Source organism: Pogona vitticeps, chromosome 5 (genome assembly GCF_051106095.1).
Source record: "Pogona vitticeps strain Pit_001003342236 chromosome 5, PviZW2.1, whole genome shotgun sequence".
Classification (NCBI taxonomy): Eukaryota; Metazoa; Chordata; class Lepidosauria; order Squamata; family Agamidae; genus Pogona; species Pogona vitticeps.
This window is the reverse complement of record NC_135787.1, coordinates 54,663,143-54,677,304: the sequence shown is the minus strand read 5'-3', so window position 1 is coordinate 54,677,304 and position 14,162 is coordinate 54,663,143. Positions and strand designations below refer to the sequence as shown.

The following is a 14,162-nucleotide window of genomic DNA, read 5'->3' as shown; positions in this document are numbered from 1 at the left end:
AAGGATGGTGGATTAAAAACAAAGCTTGGATAAAGACTGACTTAACGGCAGACTAAGACAAAGTGCACTGGGGTGGTAACAGGCTCATTTTTTCACAAAACTATTTAAAAGAATTATTCCTGAATATTAAATGTCAGCAGCTGGATACATGCTCTTTTTGATGTGAAAGCTGAGAATTTGAGTTAGCTAGTGGGAACCTGAGATAATGGTCTAGAAAGAGCAAGGGAAAACAGCATGTTGGTCTGCCAAAGATCCCTTTATAAAAGAACTGTGTGATTAAAAGTAAGTTTCATGTCTGCTTAAGAGTTTGCAGTCATTTGGTCTTCTCTTTCCATTTTCAGAGGTGCTGCAAAGGGGAATTAATGTCACCTCCCAGTACATTCCTGATCACATGCATTTATGCCATAAAGCAGTTATATGATTGGTCAAATATCATTCATCACTATTATTAAGAACTTAATAAATAGTAGAAAGAGGAGGAAGAAATTCTGCTCAAGACCATGGCAAGGATAAGACGTTAAAGTAATCTCCACACACACTGTGGTCCTGGCTTAGACTTCTCATAACAGTTATTTTTTAAATAATTGAAAAACCAGTCATGCAAGGGCTGGAGGTGTGCATAACTAATGTTTCTAGTTACTATTTTACTGAATCCTATGAACCAGGCATGATTTGGAGACAATGTGGTATAGTGGATAGAGTGACTAACTAGGACTCATGAGACCTGACTTCAAATCCTTGTTCAGCCAAGGAAATTCACTGGACAGTTGGTAAAACCACTCATTAAAATATACTTTGAAAACCCTACAAGGGTTGCCATAAGTAGAATGCAACTTGATGGCATATAACACAGGCACGATTGTTGAAAATAAAATCTACATGTTTCAGACTAAAATAAAAAAAAAACTCACATTGTCCTTTGCTTATAGGAAAGCCATAGTTATTACGAGACTGTCAGTAATTTCTATACGTGTGGGGAGATGGTACTTTGGCTTGTGCTTGGGCATGAATAAAACTTGTATTCCTTCACTAAAAGTTTAGGAAACAGAGTCTCCCTCTTCCTCCCTCTCTTTGGGGTTATGAAGAAGCTTCATAGTCACAAATTTCCTCTAGATTTCGCCAACACAAAGAAGCCTATTTGAATAAATGTCTCTTGTAAGAACTAGTCACAGCATCCTCAGACAGACGCATGGTCTATTCTTTCTTATATCATAAGATCATCCCCTGAGCACCATGTTGGGTCATCCTGGTGATCTTCTGGCTTTCAGGGTTATTCAATTACTTTATGAAGCTCTCTGAATATAAAAGCAGAAACTGAAATAAATTTCACTAAAAACCCTCCTTCAGGTTGCCATAGCGATATTAGAGGGCAACGATGGGGGCGGAGCTTTCTCACTGTATCATAGCGGGATGCACAGCTTTCCTTTCCTTTCCCAAGATGGCGGCTGCCTCTTCGTATTCGGCATAGCTGTGCTGCGAGCCCGTGTGAGGGGCTTGAGTAACTCAGAGAAGCTATGGGCTATGCCGTGCAGGGACACCCAAGACGGACAGGACATAGTGGAGAGTTCCGACTAAACGCAATCCACCTGGAGTAGGAAATGGCAAGCCACTCCAGTATCTTTGCCAAGAACGCCCCATGATCAGAAACAAAAGGCTAAAAGATATGACGCTGGAAGATGGGCCCCTCAGGTCGGAAGGCGTCCAACATGCTACTGGGGAAGAGCGGAGGACAAGTACAAGTAGCTCCAGAGCTAATGAAGTGGTTGGGCCAAAGCTGAAAGGACGCTCAGCTGTGGACGTGCCTGGAAGTGAAAGGAAAGTCCAATGCTGTAAAGAAAAATACTGCATAGGAACCTGGAATGTAAGATCTATGAACGTTGGGAAGCTGGAGGTGGTCAAACAGGAGATGGCAAGAATAAACATCGACATCCTGGGCATCAGTGAACTAAAATGGACAGGAATGGGCGAATTCAGCTCAGATGATTATCATATCTACTACTGTGGGCAAGAATCCCGTAGAAGGAATGGAGTAGCCCTCATAGTCAACAAAAGAGTGGGAAAAGCTGTAATGGGATACAATCTCAAAAATGATAGAATGATGTCAATACGAATCCAAGGCAGACCATTCAACATCACAATAATCCAAGTTTATGCACCAACCAGCATTGCTGAGGAGACTGAAATTGAACAATTCTATGAAGATTTACAACACCTTCTAGAACTGACACCAAAGAAAGATGTTCTTCTCATTCTAGGGGACTGGAATGCTAAAGTAGGGAGCCAAGAGATAAAAGGAACAACCGGGAAGTTTGGCCTTGGAGTTCAGAACGAAGCAGGACAAAGGCTAATAGAGTTTTGTCAAGAGAATAAGCTGGTCATCACAAACACTCTTTTCCAACAACACAAGAGGCGACTCTATACATGGAAATCACCAGATGGGCAATATCGAAATCAGATTGATTATATTCTCTGCAGCCAAAGATGGAGAAGCTCTATACAGTCAGCAAAAACAAGACCTGGAGCTGATTGTGGCTCTGATCATCAGCTTCTCATAGCAAAACTCAAGCTTAGACTGAAGAGAGTAGGAAAAACCACTGGGCCACTCGGGTATAATCTAAACCAAATCCCTTTTGAATACACAGTGGAAGTAAAGAACAGATTTAAGGAACTAGATTTGGTGGACAGAGTGCCTGAAGAACTTTGGATAGAGGCTCGTAACATTGTCCAGGAGGCAGCAACGAAAACCATTCCAAAGAAAAGGAAATGCAAGAAAGCAAAGTGGCTGTCCAACGAGGCCTTAGAAATAGCAGAGAGGAGAAGGGAAGCAAAATGCAAGGGAGATAGGGAAAGTTACAGAAAATTGAATGCAGACTTCCAAAGAACAGCAAGGAGAGACAAGAGGGCCTTCTTAAATGAACAATGCAAAGAAATAGAGGAAGATAACAGAAAAGGAAAGACCAGAGATCTGTTCAGGAAAATTGGAGATATTAGAGGAACATTTTGCGCAAAGATGAACATGATAAAAGACAAAAATGGGAGGGACCTAACAGAAGCAGAAGACGTCAAGAAGAGGTGGCAAGAATACACAGAGGAATTATATCAGAAAGATTTGGATATCCCGGACAACCCAGACAATGTAGTTGCTGACCTTGAGCCAGACATCCTGGAGAGCGAAGTCAAGTGGGCCTTAGAAAGCATGGCTAACAACAAGGCCAGTGGAGGTGATGGCATTCCAATTGAACTATTTAAAATCTTGAAAGATGATGCTGTTAAGGTGCTACATTCAATATGCCAGCAAGTTTGGAAAACTCAACAGTGGCCAGAGGATTGGAAAAGATCAGTCTACATCCCAATCCCAAAGAAAGGCAGTGCCAAAGAATGCTCCAACTACCGCACAATTGCACTCATTTCACACGCTAGCAAGGTTATGCTCAAAATCCTCCAAGGTAGGCTTCAGCAGTATGTGGATCGAGAACTCCCAGAAGTACAAGCGGGATTCCGAAGAGGCAGAGGAACTCGAGACCAAATTGCTAACCTGCGCTGGATTATGGAGAAAGCCAGAGAGTTCCAGAAAAATATCTACTTCTGCTTCATTGACTATGCGAAAGCCTTTGACTGTGTGGACCACAGCAAACTATGGCAAGTTCTTAAAGAAATGGGAGTGCCTGACCACCTTATCTGTCTCCTGAGAAACCTATATGTGGGACAGGAAGCAACAGTCAGAACTGGTCATGGAACAACTGAGTGGTTCAAAATTGGGAAAGGAGTACGGCAAGGCTGTATACTGTCCCCCAGCTTATTTAACTTGTATGCAGAATACATCATGCGGAAGGCTGGACTGGAAGAAGCCCAAGCCGGAATTAAGATTGCCGGAAGAAATATCAACAACCTCCGATATGCAGATGATACCACTCTGATGGCAGAAAGTGAGGAGGAATTGAAGAACCTTGTAATGAGAGTGAAAGAGGAGAGTGCAAAAAACGGTCTGAAACTCAACATCAAAAAAACTAAGATCATGGCCACTGGTCCCATCACCTCCTGGGAAATAGAAGGGGAAGATATGGAGGCAGTGTCAAATTTTATCTTCCTGGGCTCCATGATCACTGCAGATGGAGACAGCAGCCCCGAAATTAAAAGACGCCTTCTTCTTGGGAGGAAAGCGATGACAAATCTTGACAGCATCTTGAAAAGCAGAGACATCACCTTGCCAACAAAAGTCCGAATAGTCAAAGCTATGGTTTTTCCTGTCATGATGTATGGAAGTGAGAGCTGGACCATAAAGAAAGCAGACCGCCGAAGAATTGATGCCTTTGAATTGTGGTGCTGGAGGAGGCTCTTGAGAATCCCCTGGACTGCAAGGAGAACAAACCTATCAGTTCTAAAGGAAATCAACCCTGAGTGCTCACTGGAAGGACAGATCCTGAAGCTGAGGCTCCAGTACTTTGGCCATCTAATGAGAAGAAAAGACTCCCTGGAAAAGACCCTGATGTTAGGAAGGTGTGACGGCAAGAGGAGAAGGGGACGACCGAGGATGAGATGGTTGGACAGTGTCTGCGAAGCAACCAACATGAACCTGACACAACTCCGGGAGGCAGTAGAAGACAGGAGGGCCTGGCGTGCTCTGGTCCATGGGGTCACGAAGAGTCGGACACGACTAAACGACTAAACACACACACAAACACAAAAAGCCTAGGTTTTTGTTTTAGCATTTAACCTTCTAATGCACATTTTCAGCCACCATCTCTGTCAGAAACAATGAAATCACGGAAGGAAGCACACTGTCTGTCTTCATATATGTCACAATAAGCTTGATTTGTGAGAATTCCAGCATATCATTCACAAGAGTGACAGACTAGGACTCAGGAGACTGACATATGTTGCCCAGTCATTAGCACATGACTACTTCTACAATCAGGAATGCCTAAATCAGTGGTGTCCAACCTTGACCCTCCAGATGTTCTTAGACTACAGCTCCCAGAAGCCTTCACCACCACCTCTGCTGGCCAGGATTTCTGGGCGTTAAAGTCCAAGAACATCTGGAGGGCCAAAGTTGGCCACCACTGGCCTAAATCAACAATTAATCAAGTTTTAGCAGCAGGTTCAGATCAGGATTCCTGGCTTTTTGCTTCTATAACAAGGCAGAATCTCAGTGTCTGTTGTTCTTTTGGGTCCTTGGGTGTTTAAGAATTACAGCTCAATTTGTATTTAGCACTAAGATTTTGCTCCCTGACTAGTTTCAAATGAGGTTAGTGAGCCCTCCATTGGGTAGTCCAATGAGAGGGATTAGTAAAGGCGGCCAGTCATCTCCACTTTCTTCTGTATTTAAATGTTGTGAAATTAGATAACTTCTGATGAAAAACAAAATGAAATGAAATGCTTAGTTCTCCCTAGAAATGCCATTACTGCCCCCCTCTTATTTTATTTTTTCAAACAGATTTTGGAATATTCTGATTTTTTTAATTTAAAAAATCACCATTCCTAGCACTATCAGAAGTCTCAGTAACACACTGATCATAAGCAGTAATGCAGAATTGTGCAGAATTGTCCAGAATCTGAGTTGTGTAGAAATGGTCTTCTTCACCACACAGCACAACACTCTGGGTTTGGTTTTCATGCTCTGAGCAATATTTTCTATTTTAAAAAACACTGTAATTTTACATCAAGGCTGCACTTTGTTAATTATGATTAATTATAGGGAAAAAGAAAACCTCAGGCTGTTCAGGACAGAAGATAAATGTGGGGCTTAGGGGAAGGATAAATTTTATAATTAGCACCACAGAATAACCTCAATATTAACCCTCAGGCTGTGATTTGACATTCACTTACAGGTTAAGTGGATTAAAAATGTGGATAAAAATTGCATATGGACTATTTTGCTTTAGCGAAAACAAGGAACAGATGCAAGAGAAAGAACAGTGTAAAAACTTGAACCTGAACTTGTTATTTCTTAGCCTTTTTTGTGACATAACTGAGAGGTTCTTTGCTTTTACCTGCTGTCTTTTCTTTTATTAAGAATGTGCTGGACTTTTGGGAAACAACCAAACTCCACACAGATCTGGCCTAGAGTACTTCCCTTATTATATAAAAATTGCTTAACCTGCTGAGAAAAAAAAGGGACTACATAAAGTTAACAGAAGCAGTAGCAGATGTTCTGTATAAGGAATAATGAAAGTTTAGTTGGCCACTATGTCTCTTTCTTTTTTTACATGATTGTCAAACAAATAATGTATGCAACCAAAACAAATGTAAACACAACACTAAACAATTCATGTATTATAACCACCGGTGGAATATTGTCATCAAGATAGCTTTCTCCAGAATTCACAATCACACGAAAGTCATAACAAGTCAAACACTTACAGGGAGATCCGTGTTTGATTTTCAGAAATGCTATTCATTTCTGCATGACAAATAAATAAAAACATATTTCAATACAAGTCTGACTGCACTTCTTTGTCATACCCATGTGCTTTGTTCAGTCAATTTCTACAGAAAAGCTAAATACACAATAGCTCTGTGTCACTGGTAGGAGTAAAGGAATCAGGGGAAGCTTGTCTGATCACTGAGATTCACCAGAAAGTAGGCTTTTTATGCCTACATGGGCACCTTGGCATAATTAATAATTTGCATATGCAAATGCACTAATTTGCATTTCCTGAGATTATCTAACATGCATGCATATTCACCATTCTTAAAATTCTTGCCACAAATTGGAAATGTTACCTTCTTTGATTTCATCTCTCATAATCACAGAATTCTGGGGTTTGTAGTCCAAAGATGAAACAAAGCAAAACTAAAACAAACAAACAAAAAACCCACAATCCCCCCCCCAACATACATTTCTAGGCTCTGGTTCTAACAGCAATGCAACGTTGGGTAATAGACTGGCCAGCTGTCAAGCAGACAAAAATAAATTACTATCTGCTCTGTATTCAGGCAAATTCTAGATAAAACAAAGCACAGTTAGTGAATTATGAGAAGGATGAGCAGTTGGAGTGAATGAAGATGTTGACATTCATGGGTGTGTGTGGAAAGAGGATGTTGGCTGACCAGTAAGGGTGGTGTTTCTCATAGAATCTTAGAATAATGAAGCTGGAAGGGGCCTATAAGACCATCAAGTCCAACTTCCTGCTTGATGCAAGAATACAAATCAAAGGATATCTTCCAGGTGGTTGTCTAAGTTTCTCTTGAATGCCTCTAGTGTTGGAGCACTCACCACCTCTCGAGCTAATTGGTTCCACTGACTTACTGCTCTAACAGTTAGGAAGTTTTTCCTGATATTCAATCAAAATCTGGCTTCCTTTAACTTGAGCCCATTGTTGCACATCCTGCAGTCTGGGATGATTGAGAACAGATCCTGCCCCTCCTCTGTATGACGTTTCAGATATCTGAAAAGTGTCATATCACCCTCTGACTTCTTTTCTCAAGGCTAAGCATGCCCAATTTGGTCAGTCTTTCCTTATAGGGCTCACTTTCCAGCCCCCTGATCATCCTTGTTGCCCTTCTCTGAACTTTTTCCAATTTATCACCATCCTTCTTGAAATGTGCTGTCCAGAACTGGACACAATACTCAAAGTGAGGCCTAACCAGTGCTGAATAGAGGGGGACTAGCACCTTGGAAACTATATTTCTGTTAATTCAGCTTCCTGTCTTCCCATCATCTAGAACTCATGAGGTGACTCACAGTAACCCAATGACTAGTAGCCCATGATGTCCACTATGTCCAAACTCATCTTAAACTTATCCAAACTAAAGTGCTACAACCACCCACTAAACACTGTAAGTGATCACCAGCAGAAGTCCTTAAATATCACTGAATATGCAGACAATGACAGGAACCTGATATGCAGTCCTTGAATCCAAGCACATCCGATATGGAGTACACACATTATGGTGTTTGTTTCGAGAATGTAACCAGCAAGAATCATTCAGTGAAATACAGAATATACTGTTTCTGTCTACTAACTGATCCAACATATTCAAGCTTTCTAACAGTGTCCAGGGGGGTCATTCTACTGCCAGAAGCTGTCTCTACCACAAATTAGTACAAATCCCTGAAAACCTGCTATTGGTCGGGGGGAGGGGCAGTGAGAAACCTTCTATGCCTGGTTTCCAGCACTGCGCAGAACTGCAGGAATACCGGTGCTGAAAATCCTAAAACCACCACATATGACCTTCTGGATTTAGCTCTTTTTTACCTCCAGCTATCTTGACCACCAGCCTTTTTGTTTCAACCTTACAGGAATTGGTAGTAAGAATACTGGAAACTGAGGAAATCAATATGTTAACAGACAAGCTGAATCCAAAACAGGAAAAAGGAGCACTGGGAAATTTGGTGGTCACTACATATATGGCCACAAAATAAATAAAATGGTAGACTGATATACAATCATAGGAACTCTTAGGAAGAGTTACTTTAAATGCTAGATAAATATTATCAGTTATATAATTAATAATTGGAATTATAAAATATATGTCTGAATTTGGATTCTCTTTATATATTGTATATACTTTGGTATGATTTTTGGAAGTACTCTTAGAAGGAATTATTTACAATTATTATGAAAAAAACTGATTGTATAAAAAATGGAAGGAACAATAGTGCCAAGATTAGTATTCGTGAAACACTGGAAGGAGTCTGGAACACCACAAATACAGGAACTGATAGTAAGAATACCGGGAACTGAAGAAATCAATATGTTAAGAGACTAGCTGAATCCAAGAGAGAGAGAGAGAGAGAGAGAGAGAGAGAGAGAGAGAGAGAGAGAGAGAGAGGAGCACTGGGAAACTTCATGGTCACTAAATATATGATCACAAAATAGTTAGAATGGTAGGCTGATATACAATCATAGTATAGGAAGAGTTACTTTTAAATAGTAGATAAATATTAATAGCTACATCATTCATAATTAGAATTACAAAATATAGTCCTGAATTTGGATTTTCCTTATATATTGTATATATTTTAGTATGTTATCTGGAACTACTCTTAGAAGGGATTATTCAGAATTACTATGAAAATAATGATATGTATTGTGTTTGTTCAAATCCACCCCCTCTAAATGTATCCTTGTCCCAGTTACCCCCTACCCTGCCCTATCCTTGTAAAGAAGAAAATAATATATATTTTTTTAAAAATGCTGCCCTTCCAGCAAAAATCAAGGGAATAAATTTGCACACACTTCTAACACAGAAAGTTGTAAATCCCATTGGGCCACACCTGATGCTCAAAATTCCCACTCATGCTTGACGTCACCTTTTTTTTTTGTTTAGCAAAGCCCATTAATCATCTATGTCCCAGAGGCACCTAATGATCTTTCAAAATTCTAATAGAAGCGGAAAGTCAAGGACAGCCCAAATTGATCTGCATCACCTATGCTATTAGGCCCATGTGCTGACAATGCTTCCTATATCCTATTCTGAGCTGCAGGCCATCTGGCTGCTGCAGGCTTGTTATTTTAACAATTTAAATAGCTTGAGTTATGGATTCCCAACAGACTGTGCACTTTTATACAAAGTACTGTAGTATGCAGCAGAGCTTCCCAATTTCTTGACATCATGTTCCCCTGGCTTTCCGTTACCATCCGTTCCAAATACCCTTTAACAATGATTCAACTGATAATTTAAAACTGAAACAAAACACAAAAAGTGAATTAAAAACATAGCTTAAAATTAAAAGTGTGTGTGTGTGTGTGTGTGTGTGTGTGTGTGTGTGTGTGTGTGTATGCATTTTTGGAGCAAAAATTAATATAAGACCCTGTCTTATTTTGGGGGAAACAGGCCTGTTTCCCCCAAAATAAGACAGGGTCTTATTTTAATTTTTGCTCCAAAAATGCATTGGGGCTTATATTCAGGGGATGTTTCATTTTTGTCATGTACAACCATCTACATTTATTCAAGTACAGGCATGCCATCTATGTTATCTTCTGGTTGCTGCACAATGGTGGAGGGTGGAGTTTCACTTAACTAGGGCTTATTTTTGGAGTAGGACTTATATTACGAGCATCCTGAAAAATCATACTAGGGCTTATTTTCAGGCTAGGTCTTATTTTAGGGGAAACAGGGTATATACACACACATAGTGGTATATACATACATTAGTGGTGGGGTATATACACACATTAATGGTGGGGTGTATATATACATATATAATGGTGGGGTGTATATATTGCTATATATATATATATATATATATATATATATATATATATATATATATATATATATATATAAAATATATATTACTCATACAAGTATACATAGTATTATAGACTAAATCTGGTGGGATTTAGTGGTGGTGTGTGTGTGTGTGTATATGTATATGTATATGTATATGTATATGTATATGTATATATATATATATATATATATATATATATATATATATATATATATATATATATATATATATATATATATATATATATATATATATATATATATATACACACACACACACACACACACACACACACACACACACACACACACACACACACACCACCACTAAATCCCACCAGATTTAGTCTATAATACTATGTATACTTGTATGAGTAAATATCTCTCCCAAATCGAAAGAAAATTTCCAGTAAAACAGAGTGCAATCCTAAGCACACGTACCAGCATCCAGTTGAATAAAGTAGAAGTTTAACATCTTAAAGTGCAAGCCTATGTATGTTTACTGTGGGAAATTCTTAAAAATTGAAAGTGATATTCTTATATCCCATGCTTGATGTCTCTGCTCATAAAAGAGAGATGGTAGGCTCGCCTGGACATGTCTGCTTTGTAACTGATTACGCACACCTAGTCAGCAATAAGTCTTGCCTGCTCAGCATTAAGGAGGACATGCGCAGTTAAGCATTAACCAATTCCTTCCCCTATTAATAGATGACTGAAGTTGCACATGATGTCCTTTGTCCTTATTACATTACTGTTTTAATCCTGCTTAAGAATTAACATGCTCTTGGCAGACTTAGGTACCGTTTTCCTGGTTTTGGTGAGAAGGAGTATAAAAGGTTTGAAACTGCCTCACAAGATTGTAATTTTTTGGCCTTTGGTTGTACCTTTTAACTAGTAATAATAAATTATTCCACGTTCTTTTACCTCACATGATTCAGTACAGTGCCTCTACTCTTCACTGAGAGAACATACACTGAGAGAATAAAATTCTCACCCAGAACATTCACTCACTTAGAAGTCTCACTTTATCCAGTGGGGTTTGTTTTGAGTAAAGACAGGCTTGCAGAGCAGAGCGATCCTATGAGCATTTTACTTGGGACTAAATTGGACTGCAGCCAAAGGGAATTTACTGACAAACCAACACAGTTGTCTTTCTTTCTTTAGGGCTCCTTTGTGAAAACTGCCAAACTTCCTGCACATATACAGTAGAAGGCCACATACAAAATTGCTATTCCTAGATCTACAAAATGAAGACTGTAAAGGCAGAACAAAATGTGCAGTACAAAATACCTTCGTTGCAGAAATACTCCAAGGACATTCATTTCTCATATTACTTGCACCAGTGCAGCCAGTGAACTTCAGCATAAATGACTGATAAGTTGTCCCCTCAAGATATTAAGAATTCTGCTCTACTAAAAGCAACTTGTGATTAAACCCTCATGAAGGCAATGGGGCAAGTTATTTTTAACTAGTTTGAGCCCGCTGCTATCAATAGATCACGTGTCACAACTTGTATACTGTATACCTATGCCTATTTGAACTAAATCATTAGTATTTCTAAGTGTCATCATGGAATTATTACCCAACAATGGGAAAGTAAGTCCTAATGATATTAATAAAACTAAAATCAATGTACAACTACAAAGGATCAGGATGCACATATAGCTGCTTAAAACAAGACTATGAACACCCATATAGCTTCTTGTCATAATCTGGAGTAACTCTCCCTCCCTCCTTCCCTTCTAGGCTGAGAGACCAAATTGCTAACATGCGCTGGATTATGGAGAAAGCCAGAGAGTTCCAGAAAAACCTCTGCTTCATTGACTATGCGAAAGCCTTTGACTGTGTGGACCACAGCAAACTATGGCAAGTCCTTAAAGAAATGGGAGTGCCGGATCACCTTATCTATCTCCTGAGAAACTTATATGTGGGACAGGAAGCAACAGTTAGAACTGGATATGGAACAATTGATTGGTTCAAAATTGGGAAAGAAGTACGACAAGGCTGTATATTGTCTCGCTGCTTATTTAACTTATATGCAGAATACATGATGTGAAAGGCCGGACTGATTGAATCCCAAGCCGGAATTAAGATTGCTGGAAGAAATCTCAACAAACTCCGATATGCAGATGATACTATTCTGACTGCAGAAAGTGAGGAGGTATTAAGGAGCCTTGTAATGAGGGTGAAAGAGGAGAGTGCAAAAAATGGTCTGAAGCTCAACATCAAAAAAACTAAGATCATGGCCACTGGTCCCATCAACTCCTGGCAAATAGAAGGGGAAGATAAGGGGAAGATATGGAGGCAGTGACAGATTTTAATTTCTTGGGCTCCATTATCACTGCAGATGGTGACAGCAGCCACAAAATTAAAAGACGCCTGCTTCTTGGGAGGAAAGCAATGACAAACCTCGACAGCATCTTAAAAAGCAAAGACAACCTTGCCAACAAAAGTCTGAATAGTCAAAGCTATGGTTTTTCCTGTAGTGATGTACGGAAGTGAGAGATGGACCACAAAAGAAAGCTGACCACCGAAGAACTGATGCTTTTGAATTGTGGTGCTGGAGGAGGCTCTTGAGAGGCCCCTGGACTGCAAAGAGAACAAATCTATCCATTCTAAAGGAAGTCAAGCCTGAGTGCTCCCTGGAAGGACAGATCCTGAAGCTGAGGCTCCAATACTTTGGCCATCTCATGAGAAGAGAAAATTCCCTGGAAAAGATGCTGATGTTAGGAAAGTGTGAAGGCAGGAGGAGAAGGGGACAACAGAGGATGAGATGGTTGGACAGTGTCATTGAAGCTACCAACTTGAATTTGACCTAACTGCGGGAGTCACTGGAAGACAGGAGAGCCTGGTGTGCTCTGGTCCATGGGGTCACAAAGAGTTGGACATCACTAAACAACAACAACAACAATAAAGGAATTTGATACTAATGTTCTCATTAGTATCAAACCAGTATGTTAAAGGTGTGGAAGAATTCAGCCCACGCAGTCAATATAACCTACACTCCAGGTTTAGCAGGATTATACCATAAAAGATGAGGACTATGCCTTGGCTGCTGTGACACTCATTAAGAAAACAGTTGCACTGAGCATTTTGCATAGATCATGCTTCCCTTCCTAATTAAACCAATATCTGAAAAGTAAGTTTCCTGAAAGAACTATGTTCTTTTAGAGAACACACAAAGCCCCTTCCAGGTCGAGGTACTGAACAGTTCTCTGGTGTGGGAAACCTGAAAGTAAAATACATTTACAGTGGTGCCTCGCTTGACGAGGATAATCCGTTCCAGCAAAATCGCTGTAGAACGAAATCCTCGTCAAGCGAAAAGAAAAAACACTGAAACATTGAAATGCATTGAAAACTGGTTCAGTGCATTCCAATGGGCTAAATACCTAATCGTCCAGCAAAGATGCTCCATAGGGCAGCCATTTTCCGTGCCTGTAAAGCGAAAAATACCTCCTAAAAAAGCGGGGAGCTATTTTGCACAGCAGACAGCCATTCTGAAACCCGACGATCAGCTGTTTTCAGATCATTGTAATGGGAAGAATCGGTTCCTGAAGCAGGGAAGCTATCATCGTCAAGCGATTTTTTCCTATTTAAACATCATTTTGTGATTGCTATAGCGATCACAAAATACTCATCATTAAGAGATTTCCTCATCTAACGAGGTAATCGTTAAGTGAGGCACGACAGTAATTCTCCATAAAAACTCATAAGGAAATAATTTTGAATAGAATCTCTGCTGCAGGAACAAAGAAAGGCTTCTAAACGGACTGTGTTACAATTATACAGCAGTTTGTGTTACCTCTGTGCCACCGGTGAGGTCTACATACTTCTTCTATGCTAATGGATCTGCACAGCCTGATTCTACACATTTTTACTCAGAAGCAAGATTCAGTGACTTTAAAGGAACTTAAACATATTTGGTGTTTACGACAATATAACTGTATGCCTACAATATAGCTGTGTTTATTTAGAAGCATGTA

At 39.8% G+C, this 14,162-nt stretch overlaps 1 protein-coding gene across 4 annotated transcripts in view; it reads right to left on the bottom strand.

Annotated features, from left to right (window-relative positions):
- GALNTL6 (polypeptide N-acetylgalactosaminyltransferase like 6) overlaps positions 1-14,162 on the bottom strand; it is a 640,150-nt gene that overhangs the window by 182,637 nt on the left and 443,351 nt on the right. The gene's annotated exons all lie outside the window — the stretch shown is intronic.